Source organism: Temnothorax longispinosus, chromosome 1 (assembly GCF_030848805.1).
Source record: "Temnothorax longispinosus isolate EJ_2023e chromosome 1, Tlon_JGU_v1, whole genome shotgun sequence".
NCBI lineage: Eukaryota > Metazoa > Arthropoda > Insecta > Hymenoptera > Formicidae > Temnothorax > Temnothorax longispinosus.
The window spans coordinates 18,721,413-18,746,185 of NC_092358.1; the positions used below are offsets into that span (position 1 = coordinate 18,721,413).

General features: G+C 33.7%; 2 long non-coding RNA genes and 2 pseudogenes across 3 annotated transcripts in view; 1 reads left to right on the forward strand and 3 right to left on the reverse strand.

Annotated features, from left to right (window-relative positions):
* Positions 1-14,676, reverse strand: part of LOC139813866 (uncharacterized) — a 28,170-nt gene extending 13,494 nt beyond the window's left edge. For both annotated transcript variants that reach the window (XR_011732283.1, XR_011732282.1), the window contains exons 1-3: positions 14,485-14,676; positions 13,534-13,688; positions 13,077-13,250 (exon numbers count right to left, since the gene is read on the reverse strand). This is a non-coding gene — a long non-coding RNA (uncharacterized lncRNA). The remainder of the gene's footprint in view (positions 1-13,076; positions 13,251-13,533; positions 13,689-14,484) is intronic.
* Positions 984-10,798, reverse strand: LOC139814290 (fatty acyl-CoA reductase wat-like; annotated as a pseudogene).
* Positions 11,179-12,994, forward strand: LOC139814297 (thyrotropin-releasing hormone receptor-like; annotated as a pseudogene).
* A 2,332-nt stretch (positions 14,677-17,008) lies between the features above and the next one.
* LOC139810106 (uncharacterized) lies at positions 17,009-21,270 on the reverse strand. Its single transcript, XR_011731239.1, has 3 exons — positions 18,394-21,270; positions 17,242-17,345; positions 17,009-17,144 (listed from the first exon to the last, which is right to left on the reverse strand). It is a non-coding gene; the product is annotated as an uncharacterized lncRNA (long non-coding RNA).
* Between the last annotated feature and the right edge of the window lie 3,503 nt (positions 21,271-24,773).

Consider the following 24,773-nt stretch of genomic DNA (forward strand, 5'->3'; position numbering starts at 1 on the left):
TAGAAGTTGCGCCAACTGATTCACACCTCGTCATCGAGCAGTAGCGCGAAACGGAGCGTCCTCTCGCTGACCACCCCCCGGGCCAGAGGATTCAGAGGAGCCTGCTCCCGACCAGCTCTAACGCCTCGGTGACTAACAACAAACGGGATTGCGGATCTTGCCACTCACTTAGATCTAGCCCGACGTTTGGAGCCATAGAAGATGGCACACCACACACGTAAACGGATTTCAAAACAAAAATCCGAAATAAACCACAAAAACGGATTTCGAAACCAAAATCTGAAATAAACCGCACTTAGTGACGGACTGAAAAGAACTGTAGTGGACAAAGCCGCCAGGTAGAAAAGTACGAGACAGCGAAAAGAAATCGCTGAGAGCTTAGTTGCATTCATCGAAAAATATGAATTATAGCAACACAAAAGAAGCCAAAATAAAATACTAAGAAATGCTTTTTATTACAGGATGCTAACGGCATGGAGCACCTGTACGAAGACCAAACCTGATATCCGTGAATTGTTTGAAGTGAAAAAATTCACACACGAGCCGGGTATATACTTCGAAAAAGTCGAAGTAATGAACCAGGTCGAGTCAGCATGGAAAATGGTAATCAAACTAGACATCATAGCTATGGACCACCGATACCAACAACTATAAAATAAATTTCGATTTTTTCGAAGATTTCTGAAATATTTTGTTCATTTTTAGAATATGTTTGCCCCTGCGGAAGCCAGATAGTCAAGAAAGGTTGATATTTATTATGCGCATCACTTTGCATGATCCGAGAAGACACCAAGTGTCGGATATATTTAAGGTAAAATATTGAAATATTATAATGTTCGAACAATTTATGGGCAATTGTCGTCGCGATGAAGTATTTCCAATTATCAATCATTAATTATTTATTTCTTCATGGGCGATCTTTTAGATTTGTATGATAGCGATAGAAGTAGCAATGAAGTATTATCCCGCAGCATCAATGTACGGTTGCATATTATTAATAGACGTGACCAGTCCAACCATACAACAAATTTTTCAAGCCCGACCTTATGTATTAATGAATATAGTCCACATGTGGCAAAGCTGCTACCCTATGAGATACCACAAAATTAAACTATTCAATGCCCCGGCATTTTTGGATGTTACTGTGAAAATTCTCAAATCTTTTATGACCGAAAAGATAAAAATGGTGCAAATTAGAAATTTTCACTTGGCTTCCTCATAGAGGAAGTGACGTCATAAGATGCTAATACAGCCCTCTGATTGGCTGATGACGCCTCAAGACTATACTTAAGACGATCTTGAATATAAGACCCGACTATGAATACCGGCTTTAAAGAATTATATAAAATAGAAATAAAGAAGACTGAAGAATATAACAAAATTAAAAATAGACCGATATCTTAAAATTTACAGAAGTTAAAGCTATTACAGACATTTTTCTAAAAATTAGGGACCTTTGATCGCGTATAAAGCTGAGTCTAATCAACCAAATCTTAAAGAATTATATATGAAATAGAGGTAGAAAAAACTGAAAAATATAATAAAATTAGAAATAGATCGATATCTCCAAATTTGCGGAAATTAAAGCATAAACAAACATTTCTGAAAAAATCAAAATTTTATTAAAAAAGAACCCCTTGATTATTAGCAATTTTTATTAATTCTATTATATTTTTTAGTTTTTTCTACCCCTATTTCATATATAATTCGTTAAGATTTGGTTGATTAGTTCTGGACTTATAGAAATTTTGGTAAATTTGGCACATACACACACACATACACACACACACACATACACACACACATACATACATACAGACATTTTTTAAAATTGCAATTTTTCGACATTTTAGAACATTCTGAACACATTCAGAAAAACAAAAAAAATTTTTTTTTTTACGAAGACAAAGCTTCCTCTATGAGGAAGCAAAATTACATGGCACAAACCGAAGCGCTGTGCTATGATAAACCGTTAGAAAAAGACATGAGGCAAACTTGCCAAACTTTGCTTCAAATAATAGAAAAAGATAATGAGCAAGTAACAATGGTATTAAGACGATTGAAAATCACGTACCAAAACCCAAGAAAAACACGAAGAGGATTAATCAATGGTTTAAGAATGATAGCTAAAACATTATTTGGAACAATGGCTGCTAATGATGAAGTAATCATAAAGAAACAATTAAAGATGATGCAAGGAAACCAGCAAACATTACAACACGCTGTGAAAAATCAAATAAAGATATTAAATGCAACTATTGCGCACGTGGATGATATGGAAAAGGTTCTACAAGAAAATAAAGATTGATTTCTAAATATTACAGAAAGGATGAGAGAAACCTAGTTACGCGAAAAAACCGGATATAGACATCGAGAAGAACTCGACAAACACTTTCTAATACTGAATGCAATTGTGAATGATTTAACAAGTGATATGACAGACATTATAGAACATTTAACTAGTGCGAAAAATGGAAACTATTTCAAAATACTGTAATTTGTGGGGGAAAGGGGCATATTTTTGAAAAGCATGGAACACACTCGGACAAATATGTGGTATTTAAATACGTTAATTACTTACAATTAGGTATTACCGTAATCATATACACATATGAACATTAGTATATGATTATAAATGACTCTGATGTATAAGAAGGTATAATGTATAACATAATTATGTTTAAATGGATTTATCTTGCAGGAGAAACAAGGATATATATATATATATAACGGGGTCTTATACAGCCTGTGGCCGTTTTCCCGTTCCTAATCGCCATCTTCTCCTATCCTGAGTATTCTCTTCCGATAATCTTCGGGCTCTTATAGCATCGCCCATTCCCTCATTCCATGATCTTCGAGGTCTTCCACGCTTTCTAGTCCCGGGAGGTGTCCTTTTGTATAGCCTTTGGGGCCAGCGGTTCTCCGACATACGCATACGGTGTCCGAACCAATACAGTTGTCGTTTTTCAATTCTTTCCATTATGGTCTCCTCCGCCCCCATCCTCTTCCGGACCTTTTCGTTCTTTACCCTGTTAAGCCTTGACACACCCGCACCACGTCTGAGATAGTCCATCTCCACCGCATTTATGCGCCTCATGGTATCTGCATTTAGGGACCATTATACCTCACACCCATAACACAAGACCGCCTCCACCATTGACCTTCCTATATGTTTTTTAGCCCGGGCAGAAATATTCTTATCCCACCAGATCGAATTCAAGCATCCCAACACTTTCCTGCTCTGCTCAATACGACTTTTGATGTTTGTTGCGCCAATCCCTTCATCCTTAGTTATCATCGTGCCCAGGTACTTGAAAGCATCAACTTGACCGACCTCATGAGCCTCCGTAATGTAGATAGAGAATCTCGCCACAGAGTTAACCACCATATACTCGGTTTTCTTGGTGTTCACACATAATCCCCATTGCTCGTAGTGTTGATATAGCCTTTTGAGCATGAATTCCATATCATAGCTATCCTGTGAGAAAGACCGCCTGGTCGTCCGCAAAGCTCAGCGTGAAAAGTGTAGTCGAACCTACAGGAATGTCCATCCCGCAGCAGTTTGCCTTCCATTTCTTTAGGACTGCTTCAAGATAGATATTAAACAATGTGGGCGATAAGCTACATCCCTGTTGTAATCCTTTAGTGGGTATTAGTGATCTGGAGAGCCTTGTCCCTTCTTTAATGTAAGCTTTGTTATTTGCATACATCTCCTGTAGCACTTGGTTTATGTTGGAATTTATTCCGACATCGTACAACACTTGCCATAACCTATTTCTAGGCACTGAGTCGTATGCCTTCTCCAGATCTATAAAGGTTATATGCGTTTCTAGATCTCTGGCTATTCTTTTTTCCAACAGTTGCTGTACCACAAACAGATTATCTACACACGACCGCCCCGCAGTAAAACCACTCTGTTCTTCGCTCACGATGCTTCCTACTTGGTTCTCCAGCAGTGCCTTAATTACTTTGCCAAAAAACCTACTAAGTGTGCTGTTCACGCTCAGGCTTCTATAATTCGACATGTCTTTCCTGTCCCCTTTTTTGTACAGTAAGGTTATAAACGATGTCTTCTATTGTTCTGGAATTCTTTTATTTGCAATACAGCCGTTAAACAAATTCGTGATTCTTTCTACTAGAAAAGTTCCTCCGTACTTGATCAACTCAGCTATCTACCTCCCGGACCCGGTGCTTTCCCGTTTTTCATAGAGTGAATGGCTCTGCGTACTTGCTGGGGCAAAACACCTATAGATTTACTTACTCTATTTGTCGCCTCAGTTTTGACTACTCCACTGGTGAACTGTGGTCTAGTTTCTGTTAGAAGCTTCTCATAATAATTTGCTTGTTCGTTTAGTGTTATTATTAGGTTTAATTTGTTTTTGGTATTTGTTTTTAAGTTCCTTAGAAATCGCCAGACCTCTGTGGACTGGGTTCCATCTATCATACAGTCGATTTCTTTACACTTATTCTTCCAGAAGTTGTTCTTTGCTTTTTTTATTTTGTTTTTTAACGCTGCCTTGCTTCTGTTATAGTTGCGCCTACTCTCTGCTGTTGTGTGACTTAGCCAACTGTTATATGCCCTCTCCTTTTTCTTTACTGCATCAGCCATTTCTTCGGACCACCATCCTTGACTGGGTTTCCTTTGTTGTTCCACAGCTCCCAGCACTTCCCGCGCAGCTTGGTAAAACGCTTCCAGAATGTGCTTGTGTTCATTTTCTATATCCATTTCCTCGTCCTGTGCGCTCCCGTGGTTGGTCTGTAAGTACCCGTTCAGCCTTCGCTCATCATACATTCTTCTGATGCTGTCCTGTTGGAGTAGATACGTCTTATATTTCGGTAATTCGATTTTCCCCATCGCACCGTCATCTTCATCTGCTCTTATCTTTCTGACTAACAATGGGGAAAAAGCACTTACTAACCACAAGGTAATGGTCTGAGCCACAATTAGGTCCCCTTTTAACTCTAGTGTCGTTAATCCTGAACTAAGAGTCCTGTCTTATGTGATCGATAATTGACTTCTGCTCTAACGACGCTTTTTCCCACGTAAATCTATGAATCTTTTGTGATTAAAGTAAAAGTTGGTTATTTGTAGGTCGTGCTGTTTACAAAACTCTATCAATTTTCTTCCATTGGAGTTAACCACCACTTCACCATACCTACCCACCACCCCATTGCCAACTCGACTACCAACTCTAACGTTCATGTCTCCTCTGCCACAACGATTTGTTGCTTATTGGGAATATTCTGGATTAGCGATGTCAATCTCTCATAGAATTCTGTTTTTACTTGCTCCGGGCTGTCTTCCGTCGGTTCGTATACTGCCAGTATGCTGGTGACTCTTCCATAGAGTTCAATTTTAACAACTAGACATTGTTCGTTCACGTATTGAATATTTTTGATATATTTCACCCATTTCTTCTTAACTAATAGTGCAACGCCCGCTTTGGCCCGTTCCGATTTGGGGATCCCCGACCATATAAACATGTAGTCATCTATAGCTGTATTACCGCTCTCTTTCTTCTTCGTTTCCGAAAGTGCGACGATATCCATGTCAAGTTTCTTTATTTCGTGAATGACCTCCGTAAGTTTGTTAGATATTCCCTGCACATTCCAAGTCCCGATATTCATAATCCGTTTATCATAAGCTTATGTCGTTTTTGGTTACCATCTGTCCTTTTCCGAGGCCATTGATTAGGATTTTTTAGCAAGACTTACGTTTTATGTATGATGGAGAGCTAATCCATCGCTACAACCCCCAACCTGGAGGACCAGGGTATCTCTCTTAGTCTGGGCACTCCCCGTCGACCTGTTCGGCAAGGGAGTCCTTACCAGTAGCTAGGCTACTACCGACATAGCTCTCCGGTTCATTGTGCCACACAAGCCTCCTCACCCGGCAGAAACGCCTTCGTCAAGGTGGAGATACCCGGAGAAGGACAAGGGTACATTAATTTATAATTTCGTGTCACCAGTCGATAACCTATTATGAATAAATACGTTTATACACTACTCGAGAGAAATAAGATATATCCCTTGTATGATGCAAAATATTTTCCCTTTATGATTTACGTCCAAAATAAAATACTATATGGAATTTGCGTTTGGCTGGGTCATTTCCTTCCGGCTTTTACTTATAGATGCTGTAAACATCTATATAAATCGTAGCCCAAGGTATCACGTAAATTAAAGTGTTGTTTCTATTACTTGATATATACAAATAAAATTTCATCTATAATATGAAAAATTATAATAGTTTTATATGTATTTTAGAATATGGAAGTGTTATGTAAGAAGATCGACATATTTTCCGACGCGATCCAACCTTTTTTAAATATTACAGAAAGGATGAGAGAAACCTGGTTACGCGAAAAAGCCGGGTATGAACATCAAGAAGAACTTGACGAACACTTTCTAATACTAAATGCAATTATTGTGAATGATTTAACAAGTGATATGACAGACATTAACGAACATTTAACTATGCGAAAATGAAATACTAAACATAAGGTTAGTTTCCATTGAGAATATAATAAATAATTTACGGGAAATAGCTTCGCAGATATCTCAGGGAACACACTTTCCGTTTCAAATAGCACCAGAAAACTGGGGAACGATAGAAAAATGGCGAAAATTAGCGCCTACTGTGACGGCACAAATATATACACTATTATACAATCCCCACTGATCACGTTATACTCAACGTACGAAATAATAAAAGCGATATCTTTACCTATACATAAAACCGAAGATAATATATTTGTATTTGTAGAAGTAAATTAACAAATTATAGCGATAGATATCGATAGCCAAACATATTGTACAATTGCGGAAAACGAATTAAATAAATGTATTGATGACAATTCATATGTGTGCGAGCGAAACCACCCCGTTCACCACGTATATAATAATGCGTTATGCGAAGTACAAGCGTATGTAGCTACAGATACACATTTAAATCATTGCAGTATTCGAAGCATCACGTCAACACAACGATATGGATAGCATTAAGTAATCCGAACTCATGGCTATATTCCACTCAAACGAAACAAGCCATAGAAATAACGTGTAGAAACGAACCGATGCAGAAGATAGAAATCGAACGGACAGGTCAAATAACGCTTAAGAGACGGGAAAAACAAACACACGCGAAAGAACGACGTACATACAAATACACCTGCCCAATTATAACGTACGTACACTGTTAAAAAATTTGTGTTAAATATAACATAAATCACATGTCCAAAACGGTCCACTGAAATTTTTGTGTCAGTTTAACATAATATGGATGTGTTAAATGGTAACATCGATACTATGTTAAAATATTTTAACAAAAAGAAAATGTTACTCTGATCGTAATTTGAGGTTAATTATGTGTACAATTAACATAATTTTTATGTTAAAGTTAAGATTGTAAGATAAAATCAACATTTTTCTTCTGTAAATTTTTATTCTTACTTCTGTTATAAAGTTATAAAGCAAAATCAACACTCTTTTTCTGTAAATTTTAACACATTTAATAAATACGTTTAAAAATGTGTTACTTTAACATATTTTTTAAATTATAATAATAATTTTACATTTTAAATTGGTGAAGTTCAATTAACATAGAAAGCATATGTTAAATATACACACGTATGTGTTGATTATTTTACACAAAAATTTTCCAACAGTGTAACGTTCAAACATACACAACAGACGAACCAACAACTGGACATTGTCAAAATGTCAAAATTCCGGAAAATTATACAAAATTCCTCAGGACTTATGGAATTAAGCAAACAACTGACAGAAATCGACAGCGATTTAGATAAAAGCGATATAGATATACATAAATACACTACATACCCGATACTTTCAAGTTTTACGAGATTATGAGAACTGTACTCATAATTATAGCAATAGCGATAATATCTATATATTAAGTGCGTGGATCCTAATCCTTTGGGCGCCTGCATCCCGACAATTCACGGCTACGGGCACAACACTGATTGTGAGATGACTCCACATCGCTTGAACATTGTCAGTGGAATAAGTCCATTCATTGATGTTGGTGAAAAGTTGGATCGCGTCGGAAAATATGTCGATCTTCTTACATAACTTCCATATTCTAAAATACATATAAAACTATTATAATTTTTCATATTATAGATAAAATTTTATTTGTATATATCAAGTAATAGAAACAACACTTTAATTTACGTGATACCTTGAGCTACGATTTATATAGATGTTTACAGCGTCTATAAGTACAGCCGGGATAAATGACCCAGCCAAACGCAAATTTTATATAGTATTTTATGTTGGACGTAAACCATAAAGGAAAAATATATAGCATCATACAAGGGGTACATTTTATTTCTCTCAGTAGTGTATAAACGTATTTATTCGTAGTAAGCCGTCGACTGGTGACACGAAATTATGAATTAATGTATCCTTGTTTCTCCTGCAATAAGGTAAATCCATTTAAACATAATTATGTTATACATTATACCTTTTTATACATCAAAGTCATTTATAATCATATACTAATGTTCATATATGTATGTGATTACGGTAATACCTAATTGTAAGTAATTAACGTATTTAACCCGTAGTGGTCACACTGAGTCCAATGGACCTCACAACAGTTGCCATTTGCATTCTTTTTGATGTATCGACTCAAACCTTGAACTAGACTTCCTCTTTATAATCCAATAATTTTTTTTTTCCTTTTTAAAATTTCTTTATGTTGAAAAAACGCGAGAAAAAAAATTTTTTTGCGAGAAATTTGACTTTTTTCACAAAAATATTCATCAAAATTTTTTGAGATAGAGTAAAAAAACTTCCTGCGTTTTACTTTCAAAATAGTATACCACCAGTATACCCAGTGTGACCACTACGGGTTAAATACCACATATTTGTCCGAGTGTGTTCCATGCTTTTCAAAAATATGCCCCTTTCCCCCACAAATTACAGTATTTTAAAATAGTTTTATTTAATTGTAATTAATATTTATAATTATGTAAAAAGTAGTTGGCCTATCAGATACATATAGATAAATAAAAGAATACTTGCGATATTCTATATAGGTAAAGAATAAAAACAATTGAATTCTAATTCTTCTACTTTTTTGATCTGTTAACTTTCATATTTAATTGTTATATCTTTCATATGTTAGTTTGTTACAAGCATTAAGAAATAATATAAATATGTATAATAAGTCATTAAAAACCATGTCTAAAAAATAATCTAAACAATTTACGTGGTTGAAGCATTATTATGCCGTTATCTGATGACAATGTTCAAAATAGTAGAAATAAAATTTTATGTAAATTAGCTACTTAGATGTTAGTCAAAAATACCTGATCATACCTGAATTTATTGCACTAGTGATTAAAGCATTTATTGTGAAGTCGACGGGTACTATATTTGCCTTAAAATCGGGATTATAACGATGAAATCTTGTGATACCAAGTAGCGAAGAAATCATGACGCCCATGACCATATAATACATATTGTCCATCCATCCGACAAGTGCATGGTTTATGGGCGGTAGATAAAACTTAAGAAAAAAATCTTAATTATTCCTCGTTATGTAGATGATTCGCAAGAATCAAACTTATTGTAAGCTAAACGCGACATACACACACACACACACACACACACACACACACACACACACACATATCCGCGACGGTTTATTATTATTATTTTACAATTATAGAATTTCATAGCACATAATTATGCAAAGCAGTTAAAAATAATTACATATAAATGTTATTTAATAAATTCTTTAGCAAAAAAACTGCATGCTAGTTTTTTATATTATTCTATTACCTATTGCAGGTCGTAATATTCCTACTGGCAAATCCTCCATTTCGTCTCTGAGAAGTCCTTCCGCAATCGCTTTCGTAAACGTATATATATTCGGCCATCGTGAAATGATTCTAGCCAAACGATAAATTATTATTCTTTATTAATATATTTAATTACTTTATTACATTGAGCTTCAAAGAATTACCTAGACATTTTTTCCTCAATTATATTTTTCGTTAAGTTACGTGTGAACATGATAAGATCTTTGTGATGAATGGGATACGAGTAGAATCGCTCTTCCATATGTTCCACATAGCAGTTTGCATAAATTGTTGACGTATGAATAAGTGACTGCAAAGTAAATGTTAAGCGTAATTTATGTTTCTTTCTTAAAATTAGTAAAAAAATTGCAAAATATAAATAATTTTTTGACAATTATTATTACTGGAACACATATTAGATAAACTATAAAGGAATTACTTTTAAATTTGGCATGCGTTTTGCAAGTTTTAAGATATGGTGGCGATGGCATTAACGTTTATTATCGTAGAAATGTTGATCCATTTTGAACCGTACTTTTCCTGGTATATGAAAAATTATGGATACCTATAATAAATATATATATGCTTTAAGTAGAATAAGGTACATAATTTATTTTTAATTGCATCGATAAATTATAATTAGATAAATGTAAAATGTAATGCTTTTTTAGGTATCCAATACATTTTTATTGTATATTAAAATATAAGTAGGATAGACGATATAATAATATAAATAATCTGAATTAATCACCTGATTTATCAGTCTGTTTCCGTCACTTTTTGACAATCCGAAGTCTTCTTTATCGAGATCGCCTATGATCGGTACAATTTCTTTTTTGGAAATTGGGTACCTCTTCTTTTATTCGGTCAAAAAGCTATGGATTACAGATTTGAATAACGATCATTTACAAATATACATCATGTTTCGATATTGTTTTCGAGATCCTCACAGGTTTCTCAAACATCTCGTCCAGTCGGCTTTTGGGACATTTGTCTTTTTTCGAACGTATCAGCAGATATATCGTCGAAATACCGGGGCAACTTCGTAACAGTTTTTCAAATATGAATATTTAATTCGCTGGAAAAATTCTAATTTTTAACGTTGAATAATTTCTGATTTTTAACGTTAAATAACTGTTTAGCTTTCCGAACATCAAACAACCATCTCTGATATTGCTTTAGTTTCTACAATTCAGTCCCCATGTGGATGATCCAGAGAAAACGCGAGATATTTATAATCTTTCTCTCTCTCTCTCTCTCTCTCTCTCTCTCTCTCTCTCTCTCTCTTCTCTGTCTTTCTATCTTCTTCTGTATGAGACACTAATGCTCTTTCAGATTATCATGCATGACGCAAGCTGTTATGCTCGGCGCGGTTATACTGCTTTTTGCTTTTCTTCTCATTGATGGCAGCTTGAGATCAACACGTGAAGATGATGACTGAGAATAGTAGCAATATTACAACGGTATACAGACCCTATCAGGAAGCCGACCATTTCTTACAGCAATCCAACAGTATTATACGCCGATTCTCGTACTCCTGGGCCTGCTGGGCAATTGTCTGTCCATGTGCGTATTCTTCGGCACGAAACTACGTTATTTCTCATCCAGCATTTACTTGGGAGCGCTAGCAATAAGCGGTTCCTGATAGCGGCTTCCTGGTAGCAGTTTTCGTGACCTGGCTAAAAATGGTGCACGTGAATCTATTCAATCGGCACGGCTTCTGCCAGTTCTTCGTCTATCTTGCCACTCTCTATATAGCTTCCTCAGCGTGTGGCTCGTAGTAGCCTTCACCATTGATCGATACATGGCAGTCAGGTGGCCGCTTTATCGCCAAATTTTGTGTACAGTAGCCCGAGCGAAGATGACAGTGATGGGACTAACGGCATTAGCGATTCTGCTGAGCAGCCCAGTGATTTGGTTCTCCAAAATCGATGAAAACTCGACCTGTGGCTTGGACAAGGACTGGGAGTCCTGGGCAATCGCTTACAACACTTTTGATATTGTCATGACATTTGCCGTGCCTCTGACCATGATAGTGATCTTCAATACTCTGATAGCGCGCAACATCTACAAGCTCGACCACGTCCGAAGAACTTTGACTATAGAATCCAATATGTCCAACAAGAAGGCTCATACTACACGGGACAGAATGCCGCAGACTAAAGTCACGAAAATGCTTCTGCTCGTTTCGACTGCGTTCTTCTGCCTCAATATGCCTGCATTCATTCTCAGGATGGTCGCTTTCCTCTACGTATACGTATACTTTTGCTCTAAAAAGCGAATTTTGAATAATAAAGTAATATCATTAATTAAACTTTTTCTGAATTTCATACATTTTTTTATAATTTTCGATGTTTAATCGAATCTAATTTAATACACTCTCACGTATGTACAGTACTTTTGCAAAATCAGATGTTTTGCATGATTAAACAGCTATATACCACAATATATATTATTCCCCATTGTTAATACTTTATTGACTCATGATGTTACTACTTATATCTAGATAAATTTTAATGTACTGCTAAAAAAATTTTACGTTAATGTCTAATGTTAATAATTACTATACATATATCTAAACTCAGGATAACAGCAAATCGGTAATATATAATCGGTAATATAATATATAATCGGTAATATATGGCTTATTTTGGCGCAACAAATGTGCCAATTATTATTCGACACGAGTTTCGGAATAAATTTCATTCTTTACTGCGCGAGCGGACAGAATTTTCGCAGAGAGATGGTTCACATGTGTACAAAGCGTTCAAGTATTAGAAGAAGTGGAACTCTCATGCAGATGGCGAGTCATGGAAAACAGTGTGGTAAGCACTTATTATCCAATTATAATAAGATAACATAATGGGAAAATATATATATGCGCAGATATTGTATTGATTGAGAAATTTGTTTGATTTTCTATCCCAAATTAAATTAATAAGTAAAAAAATATATATATGATCAAGTTTGTTCAATTTAATAAAATCTTGCGTTTTTTTACAGTTTCAGAATTCACGCGCAGATACAGCTCAACAAAACGGCCGCACTTTGCCGACAATGCGCAACAGAAAAACTCTCAGGAGACGCAAAAGCTACCAGTGAATAAAAAATTATGATACAATAAAACATCAGTTTCAAACAACTGAGTAAATGCATGTTAGAAGACAATCAGAGAATTATGTGTAATGTACCGACATATAGTATTACAGTGCACATATATGAAAACATGGATTATAAGCTTACCAGCTTCGAGTTCTGTAGCTGGAAGCGGACCTACATTTCCGAAGAAGCGTTGAAAAAGTTCCAGAGTAGTTGAAAAAGTTGAAGCGCTGCATCGTGAACTGGAGCGCGAGGACATCCTGTATTCATTAATGTTTTACGTTGATGACACTCGTGTAATGGTCGCAAGGATACTCCCTAAAGAAAAAAAAAATCATAAACTCACGATTGTCATACTGTTTATTAGTTTTGTTATTCTATCTGCGAATTATATCCGCGACTCTGTCGAGAAATATTTGTCTCGCAGTCTTTACTCGCTATGTATATATCGTATTTTCTTCTAATATCAAGAGACACGGTAGTGTCTCGCGCTAAGTACACGCGGAGCGAGATCGCACCGTGACCCTTTTACGCGATACTTCACTACTTCAAACGTTTTTGTATAAAATATTTATTATATTTACTTTTGATTCGTGCGTACCTGGCGCTAAAAATTGTTGCCAATGCGAAAAAACAACCATCGGCCACTTGCAGTGCGCCAGTGTAATATCGATCCACCACCCAATCCAAAAGTGTACCAATATCGGGATTTCCCTCGAGCAATAACACGACGGTTTCACGTGCAAGCGTATAAATCTGAAACAAGAGATATGATATAAATAGAAATATGTAAAATCAAATACAATAGAACCCCGTATAACACGGGGGATGCGTTGCGAGTTAGATGAATCCGTGTTATATGAGTACGGCGTGTTATACGTCACATAGTATAGATCATACATCTATATGGATATAAGACAATATATCCATAGATATAAGACAATATAACAAAGTGAAATACATTATGTACGTGTATGTACAGGGTGTCACGTTGTGTATGTGTAGCGAAATATTAGAAGAAGCGCTTTATAAATAACAATGGCTGTGCACGAATGTCGCTCATGTACAGCCATTGTTATTTACTTAACGTTCCTCCCAATGTCTCGCCACGCGTTTAACTACGTGAACGTTGGGCTGCAGCTTCTCATCGAATAGCACGGACGCATCCTGATTCGCGTATTTTATTAATTAATTTTTCATTAATTATTAAGAAACTTACAAAACGTAAACGACTTTTCGCGAATCAGTTTTATCCGCTCTACCTGCTCACGAACAATGGTCCGCATTAATATGCCGCATGGCACCTTGTATATGTACGCGATAGCACAAAATGTTGTTTGAAAATTCAAGGAATATTCAAAATAAATATAATTTAAATTTTGTGGACATCTTAATCCTATAAGGATATTTTTTGGTTGTTCTGATGAAGAACAAATAATAGCGAAATACTAGCTTCAAAGGCATTTTAAGAATATTGTGAGACATTAATAGCATATTACCTTGAAAATATTATTTTACTTTATTGCATACATTGCACTTCTATAATAAATACCTGTAATAAATATTGACTGTCCGGCGTAAAAGCTATGTATCGGTGTTCTGTGTTTTCCAATTTCCATGTTTTATTCAATGTTTATATGTGAAGTTATTATAGAGATTAAGAAATAAATACCACTCAATTTCCTAATTTTCTAAATCGTATGTCCGTTTGACTCGACGTTGCTTCGAAGACTGACTGTTATAAAAGGAAGCTTGTCTTATATATACGCTTAGCGCCTGTAATTGTGTGAGAAGGATAGATATTTTTTTCTTGATTTAGAAACTTGATCGAGTAATTGTAATATTGTAGTTAGCACACAGATAACATTTTATTAGAATAATTGACGCTATTTTTATTGCATGTTGGTTGTAATTATTCATATTTTTAATTTAAATTATTGAGACAATATTTGTCAAATTATCTCTAATTATTTTTGAGTTGATTATATTATATTATACATTATACTATTATTTTATTTATTAAAATTTATGCATTACAGACAAAGAAAACATGTGAAAAAATACAAGTAAAACATATAAAGTGGATCAAGATTTACATTAATGGAATCGCTTCATTTATTTATGTAGCAATGGACTTTAATCTTCACGCGTCTGATTACAATTTTTTTCAATTCAGTTTCAAGGCCTTTAATTATGAAAATATTCAGCGATTGACAATAAGATAACATGTTGTTTCCGTTTTTAAGAATACTATATGTAAGTGATTTATTGCGATTAAGAAGTTTTTTTGCTTATTAATCCGGGAGTCAGGGGATTAGATATTGAAGTTCACGGCGCAAAGCTGGAATTTTTTTTAATCGATTCTTATGATATCCCGTAACAAGCGTGTAAAGTCTCTAGAATCAACTCGGCCCGCTTCGCCTTTTTTTATTGCAAAATATATTAAAAAACGCGTTTCTGTATAGTTTTCTTTAAATAACTCCTTCTGTGTTGGTCAAACGACAAAACTTGAAGAGAGGAAAATTGTTCGGAAGGAAATTTCCTATAAGAATAAGCCTTAAAAAAATTTAAAAAATTTTTTTAATTGCAAAATTGCAAAAAATACGCGAAAAAAGGGCCATTTTTACAGGTTCTCGAAAACTGGGTTAAAAATTATCATATTTAAGCGGACATTCACTCAATGATACCTTTCAGTATGCTGAACAAGTGTGCACAAGGCTCGCCTCCAATTTTTATATGGCTGCCTATTAACAAATTATTTATGCAAATCGGACGCTTGGCTCTCACGTCTGAACGGGTGAACTTATTTTGATGCACTTTATCGGAAATGAAAGGTAACGATGTCTACTTTATGAATTTAAAATAAAAAATTTTTTTTTCTAAAATTTGACTATTATTTTAAACAATTTAAATTTCGCATATTAAATATCGGCGTTATTTATTGGCGTACAGTAATGCAAATAGCACCATTGGTTTGCGCTTAAAAAATTATGAATTTCAAAAAAAAAAAACGTCCCGATACGACCAATAGAAGCCGAGATAATTGACTTTTACATAATTAATGATTACAACTAAATTATTTCATATTTTTACTTGAAATTTGGTGTGAAGGTACTAGAGTGAGTGCTTTAACGGCGGAATTTTTTTCGCTGCAATTCGACTGCCAGGTTCGGCGAAAAAAAATGTCGAATACAACGGTTTTAGAGCGAGAGCGCCGGAGCGGACGCAGCGGCGGGTCGACTACGTGGCGCGCAGGCGCGCGAGCCGCCGCTGCGTCCGCCAAGCTCGCTTAATTAACAATTACTTTTCTCTGCAACAAAAGCACGTATCCAAACGATTTTTTTTTTAAATCTGCTTGAAATTTTCCGAATTTTATGATTATCACATTATAAATGTCATATTCTCAGTATTAACGGAGATAAACAAGATATATTAGGAAAAATACGTATTAATTATTAACAAATTATTTTTGTGATATTTTATACTGTATTGTATATTATATATTGTCAATACCATGGTGTAAAGAAAGTAAGGTGTGCTCATACCGAGGACGCGTTTTCGTATCGTTCTGCGCATTGTACCAACCGCCTCCATTTTTAAATTCGTATGTTTACGTTGAAAGACACTTAACCTTAATTTTAGACGTCTGTGCTGCAGTACCCGGCAATTACGCGAGTAAAAAGTATATTAACATGCCTTCATGTGCAGTAAAAAGTTGCCGAAGTTATACGGGGAAAAAGGGATCTGAATATCTCAGATTTTTTAGATTTCCTGCAGATCCAGTAATGAGTGAGCAATGGAAAGTTATCTGCGGAAATGAAAATATTAATGTAAAAAATGGTATGTTAAACAAAAACACTTTCTATTTTGATGTATTTGTTAATACTATAATAAATAAATAAATAAAAATAATAAATATTTTGTACATATATGTGTAGCTCGTATCTGTTCGCTTCATTTTCATGCAAATGCATACAAAGAGGCTTTATGGATGCAATCTGTTCTGGGAGCAGGACACTCAGAAAAAAATGAAAAAAGTGACAAACACAAAAAATATTAATATTTATTCACGTTTTATATTATTAGTAAATAACTGTGTTTATTGGTTTTTCATTGTTTCATTTATTTTATTATACTTGACCATTCATATTGTATATGTATATTTAATATATATACGTTCGTAATAAAATGTTCCGTTCGTTACTTGTTCATCTGAAAAAAAATTTTTTTAAATTTATTATTATTTTCTTTATGTAAATGTTTAATTTTTTTATTACAATTTTATATAATATATGCATATTGAACGTACATTTTATTTTCTTCCTTTATTTTATCCTTTTATTAATTTTATGCAAATTGTATAAAAATGAGTGTGATATGTCAATTTAATTTGCCACTACAAAATGGCGGCCGCTGGAACAAAATTTGATTGGTTGTTCAAAAACCTGCGTAATAGCACACCTTACTTTCTTTACACCATGGTCAATACAGATAGAAAATAGGTTGTCTATACACTTATTTTATTTCATTTTCGTGAATTTTCCTGATCTTTATGATTATTTCATTAAAAAAAGGATATACTTTCGTAACTAATAGTGATAAACTATTATATATTAAAGAAAAGTCGTTTGAATCTTTCAAAGATTCAAGAAGTTCACCATGCGTTATTCTGTTTTATTTGCAACTAGAAAAACAAATTAAATTATTTTAAGCAAAAAAAGACTCGGAAAAATTCACGTAAAATAAAGTAAAATAAGTGTGTAGAAAACCTATTTTCTCTTTGTATTGACAATATACAATATACAATACAGTATAAAATATCACAAAAATAATTTGTTATTAATTAATACGTATTTTTCCTAATATATCTTGTTTATCTCCGTTAATACTGAGAATATGACATTTATAATGTGATAATCATAAAATTCGGAAAATTTCAAGCAGATTTAAAAAAAAAATCGTTTGGATACGTGCTTTTGTTGCAGAGAAAAGTAATTGTTAATTAAGCGAGCTTGGCGGACGCAGCGGCGGCTCGCGCGCCTGCGCGCCACGTAGTCGACCCGCCGCTGCGTCCGCTCCGGCGCTCTCGCTCTAAAACCGTTGTATTCGACATTTTTTTTCGCCGAACCTGGCAGTCGAATTGCAGCGAAAAAAATTCCGCCGTTAAAGCACTCACTCTAGTACCTTCACACCAAATTTCAAGTAAAAATATGAAATAATTTAGTTGTAATCATTAATTATGTAAAAGTCAATTATCTCGGCTTCTATTGGTCGTATCGGGACGTTTTTTTTTTTGAAATTCATAATTTTTTAAGCGCAAACCAATGGTGCTATTTGCATTACTGTACGCCAATAAATAACGCCGATATTTAATATGCGAAATTTAAATTGTTTAAAATAATAGTCAAATTTTAGAAAAAAAAAATTTTTTATTTTAAATTCATAAAGTAGACATCGTTACCTTTCATTTCCGATAAAGTGCATCAAAATAAGTTCACCCGTTCAGACGTGAGAGCCAAGCGTCCGATTTGCATAAATAATTTGTTAATAGGCAGCCATATAAAAATTGGAGGCGAGCCTTGTGCACACTTGTTCAGCATACTGAAAGGTATCATTGAGTGAATGTCCGCTTAAATATGATAATTTTTAACCCAGTTTTCGAGAACCTGTAAAAATGGCCCTTTTTTCGCGTATTTTTTGCAATTTTGCAATTAAAAAAATTTTTTAAATTTTTTTAAGGCTTATTCTTATAGGAAATTTCCTTCCGAACAATTTTCCTCTCTTCAAGTTTTGTCGTTTGACCAACACAGAAGGAGTTATTTAAAGAAAACTATACAGAAACGCGTTTTTTAATATATTTTGCAATAAAAAAAGGCGAAGCGGGCCGAGTTGATTCTAGAGACTTTACACGCTTGTTACGGGATATCATAAGAATCGATTAAAAAAAATTCCAGCTTTGCGCCGTGAACTTCAATATTCTCATTTTTTAATAGCCCTGACTCCCGGATTATATGTAATGTTTTCCACTTTTTCTTTTCTTCCACCTCCACTCTTAAAAAGACCGCCTTAAGTCGATAATCGAATTCATTGTTGCCTGTTTTCCGCGATGCTAATTGATTATTTCGATGTATTACGCGCGTTACTTCTTATGAGATGTTATCTCGTGTGAAGCTTGAATCCCGACTCTCTTCACTGTATAGCTGTGTTCCCATATAATAATTGCAACTATAATTTAAAAATAATTATTTTCATCGTTATCAGATGCACACGTTGAGCGCGGATAAGTGTGTATTAATATAGGATATCTGAATAATTTATTTATAATAGCTTTGCTCGTAAAAAAGAGGTTTTGCGTCATGGCGACTGTAGGTATATATAATAATTAGCTGATTGAATAAAAACATCCCACGCGGCGTTTCCGGTGAGATCAATGCAATGATAAATTCCTCGATATTTTTATTTTGTAATATTTAATTCTAGTTGAATAAATGATCTCCAGAATATTATTGCTTTAAATATTTCAGTTTACGAAAATTACAGTTTACGAAAAATTATAATTGCATGTATATGTGTGTATGAGGACTTATATTTCTATATTAAAATAATATTATAAAAATAAATTCTGTCTCTCTTTCTCTCTCTCCCTTTCTTTCCTAAAATATTATTACTTAGATTTACCAAATTTATCATTCGATTATTATTTAAGCACCATTAAGTCTTTTTATAATTAGTCTTGTAATGATAAATTTAGTAATGTTAAATAAATTGTTAAATGTTCTTTGAGAGAATATTGTCGTTTTTATCATACAACTTTGCATTTGTTTTCATTCCTGATTTATAAACAATTAGGCTATAAACCGCTTTCACGGATCATTTTTGTTTGATAATATCAGAACGAATAAAATCTGAAAAATCTGACTTTTGTCTTATACAAATATATGTCTTATAGTAATTATGATTTTTCTATTATATGTTTCTTACGGAAAGAAACGATTGCACATATAAAATTTATACATAAAAACGTAGAATTAGCGGCGTATATTGTTATTGTAAAATGTTTTTGTTTAATTAGCGGTAATGTGTACGGCGCGATCCTATCGTCGTGAATAATAATCATCGTAAATACGCAAACATCTTCAAGGCAATAATAATGTCATTATAGACATCATTATTTATAGGTTGGTATAGCTGAGAATCAATTCAAACAGGATACGACAACTTATTTCTAATTATTCAGATTCTGTCTAAGATAGAGCCAAATGAGAATTTAAATATCGCCAGTGAACAATGAAAAAATCAGCCCTAGGTATCGTTTACTCGACCCAACTGGCCACATTTATTTAAAACATACGTTTCGACCGTAGATTTCGGTCATTTTCAAGGGTATAGATACAAATGATTGATTAGTTAAGCATAATGCCCAAACAACGCCACATCTAAAAACTAAAAACTAAACATCAAGAGTTACAAAGTGCAACGCGAGTATAAATCCATAAATATATAAAATTCAAGCGCTTACATAATTTGTGCGTTGAGATCCAAAGAATTAAAATATAGACGACATATTCAATTAGTCGTTCAGTAGGCTGTCAAAGAACTTGTCAGAGCCGTGGCAGTATTCGACTGATAATGTGAGCGAACACAAAGAAAGACAAAACACGATCGCTTGTGGTGATTAAGGCAGAAAAAGGGAGGACAGAGTAGAAAGTGGGGAATTATGTTTCTTTTATAATACGTTCGTAAAGAGCGTTGAGATTCTCTGTGTCTTTTTGTAAATTTATGGTGTCGTCGAATTTCTTAATAAACAGCGTAGTTTGGGCATTATGCTTAACTAATCAATAGGGGTATTCAAATAAGTTAAAGTTTAACGGTTTGACAGGTTATGTCCTGTTAAAGTCGAGTAAAAAGTTAATTTTTAAACTTTTAACCTTTACAGAAAAGTATTACTGGCTGGTCAGTAATTTATTACTGAGTCTAGTAATTTTTTACTGGCGATCAGTATTTTATTTCTGTACTTCAGTAGTTCAACTACTGGCAAATGAGTAATATCTAGTAGTATTAGTGTTTCTTCCGGGATTCAAAGTACTGATAGTATTTGCTTCAGTATTTGCTTATATAGTAAAAAAGTACTGAAGTATTGGAGAATCTAGTAGTTGAGCTTAGACGTGAAGTACTGATAGAATGAGTAAGTAGTTTTCCTAGTAATTCATTACTTGGTCTAGTACTTAAGTACTGGTATAGATGAGATTCAACTACTGGGGCGGCAAACACCTAAAGTACTGAATTTATATATGTAAAATTCTCATTGTTCTAATTAAACCTTAAAAATTTCACAACCTACCTGTAGAGTATTTTAGTATAATTATAAAATAATAAATGCATATGTTTTATATCTAGAGTAAAGGGACCTAATATACAAAATAAGTAATTAAATATAATTAATCAAGCTGATCCATCAACTATATGTTTTGCAACTATGGTCAAAGGTTAAAGGATAAACAAGGCCCTTGTAAGGATTTGATAAGAATGTTTTAACTTTATAAATATACTTTTTTTTATAAATATATTTACGAACACAAAATTTCATAATGAGTCGGCACTGGTTTCTGACATTCACCCGACATTAAGAAATATTGTATCATGTATCCAATTCAAAATTTTATTACTCTTTTTAAACTAAATTTGTTTCTTAAGATAATTTTTGAAAAATTATATATTTGCGCTGGTTATGATATATGTAGACTATATATAACACTTACATCAAATTAAGAAGTAGTCTACCACGTAAGGTAGTTGGCTCACGATCCAGAGGTCCCGAGTTTGAATCCCACCAAGGTAAGTGTTTTTTAAAGTACGAGAAAATATTTATAATTATAGACTGCATCTTAAGAAACAAATTTAATTATAAAATAATAATAAAATTTCCAAAAAAAATAATTTTTTTTATGCCGGGTGAATATCAAAAATTGGAAATTTTTGGGTAAGTAATTCAATACTAAGCACCAGTAGTTCTGTGTAATAAATTACTACCAGTAATCCAGTACTGCCCAGTATTTCTAAACTACTCGCCAAAATATTACTGCCAGTATTTACAGTAATTTATTACTGTGTACTTTTAGTACTTCTTTTCTGTAAGGGAACCCAAAGATTAATGTGATAGGTTAATGAGTCACTTATGTATTTTGCATAACCTTAAAGAGTAGCGCGCCTAAAGTTAATTAATTAACTTTTTACTCGACTTTAACCCGACATAACCTGTCAAACCGTTAAACTTTAACTTATTTGAATACCCCTAATAATTTGTATCCATACGCTTGAAAAGGAATCCGGGACCGAAATCTACAGTCGAAACGTAGCGTGTTTTAAATAAATGTGGCCAGTTAGGTCGAGTAAACGATACCTACGCTGATCATGTCTAAGATATTTCATAAACCCGTCTTTATAATCGGATCTTATTTCAAGGCTGTAATGTCTTGAGCAATGTTTTAACATGCCAATATGAATGTGCGACTTTCGAGTCTGACATTTCTAAATCGTAGAAAATATGTTCTACATTATAAATGAGCAAATGTAAAAATATGTAGAAAAAGCATATATATATATGTAAGTTTTATCGTTAGAAGAATGCAAGAGTTAGGATTTATATATTTTTTTTGGTACAGCTCCACTCTTAAAAAGACCGCGTTAAGTCGATAATCGAATTCATTGTTGCCTGTTTTCCGCAATGCTAATTGATTATTTCGATGTATTACGCGCGTTACTTCCTGTCAGATGTTATCTCGTGTGAAGCTTGAATCCCGACTCTCTTCACCGTATAGCTTCACCGTATAGTGTTCCCATATTCACTTTCGGTACTGAAAATCTATAGTTTACGTCACGTATACTATTGTTAGAAGTTAGAAGTTAGATTATCCGATTGTTAGAGCCCGGTTTTTTCGAGAACCACAGTTTTCAAGGATTTATATAAATATATCTATATATATAAAAATTAATGTATGTGTACGTATGTATGTTAAAAATATAACTTAAAGTGCAAAAAAACGTCTACGATCAAAAAAATAAGAGGGTTTAGGTAGGGGTCTATACTAAAAAGCTATATAGTAATATATAAAAATACGATGCATTCAAGTAAAGTGTTTATAACAGCAAGTGCATTCATTTCTGTGCGAAACACACGTATCATGTTCATCCTTTACAGAGAAATCAACGAATCTGGGGATGTATTGAAATCAATGAGCGGTAGAGTGTATATTATATGAATTGTACAATAATCTTATCATGTTTATTTAAGAAAAGTCTTTCAACTACCTACGTATTTATTTTGCAATAGATATAGATACATGTAATAAAATTTATGTTTAGTAAAATTAAGATTATATTACACGTTCGACATTTGTCTATTTATTTTATTCTGTTTATTATTAACTTTTTAATGTTAGCGACGATTAAACCCGTTTGAAGATCATTTAAGATCGTAAACTTGATAAGATATGCCACGCTCTAAGAAGGGTGGTATATCTTCTTAAAATGAATATTTAATAGAAGAAAAATAATATGTGTAAAAAAATGTGTAAAAATTATGTAAATACTTGTATACATATAATCCAGATAATTCAAACAATAGCAAAGATAAATAGAGTTTTAAAGGTTTGGTGTATCCAGTAAAGTCTGAACATCTATCGCTAATGAACCGCTAGTCGTATGCAATCTTTATATCGCTGCAAATTTTATTCCCGTTGATCTCACCGAAAACGCTTTAATTGCAATCGCGTGGGATGTTTTTATTCAATTCAGGTAATTATTATAGATACAATCGCCATGACGCAAAACCTCTTTTTTACGAGCAAAGCTATTACCAATAAATTATTCAGATACGCTATATTTATACACTCTTATTCGCTTTATGTGTATATCTATCAAGGCAATCATCTTCAAGGCAATATAATGCCATTAGACATCGCTATTTATATAGGTTGGTATATCTGAGAATCAATTCAAACAGCGCGCTAAGGATACGACAACTCATTTCTAAATAAGTTTTATCGTTAAAAGAATGCAAGAGTTAGGATTTATAATATTTTTTTTGGTACATATATAAAGTTTCAATTAATATAATGCAGATACAAAGTTTTAATTTAACAATATGTACGTAAATAATATAACTTCTGTATTTATGAACTTATATATAATGCCTTTAACTGGTTATTTTACAAAATCTATTGCTTGTACAATATTATCGTTGTGAACCGAATATATATATATATTCGGTTCACAACAATAATATTGTATATATATTATATATATATATTATCGTATAATATTATATATATATATATACGATGTTGATAACCGTCGCCGAGTAAAACAACGCCGGTTACAGATACTTGATTCCCGAAAGAGTGCCGGTTACTGATTCGATCAGACAAGAATTCCATGATAGAACTGTCTCCCCGCGAATATATAAGTACGCTCCACCACTTTGCATATATTACAATAATTATTATTACATTACCGATGTTATTCCTTGTTGCCCCTCGTGTGAACCGTCGCGATCGTCACGAAAATTGGCCGTTTTTCGAATTCCGATATAGCGATGTAATCGTCATTGCGTGTTCCATTACGCTAGAATAAAAATAAACGCGCATTGTCACGATTGTTCTGTTAGCATCATCGTACATCGATATACTTTGCACGTCAATTTCTAATAAATAAAAGGAGCCAAGTTACATCGGCACGCGCTCGATCATTACTATCGCTCGTTTCTTAGTCAAACTAGTCGGTTTTCGGTATGGTAAAAACCCTCGCGAGTAATCACCGTTCTCACGACACGGTGGATATATA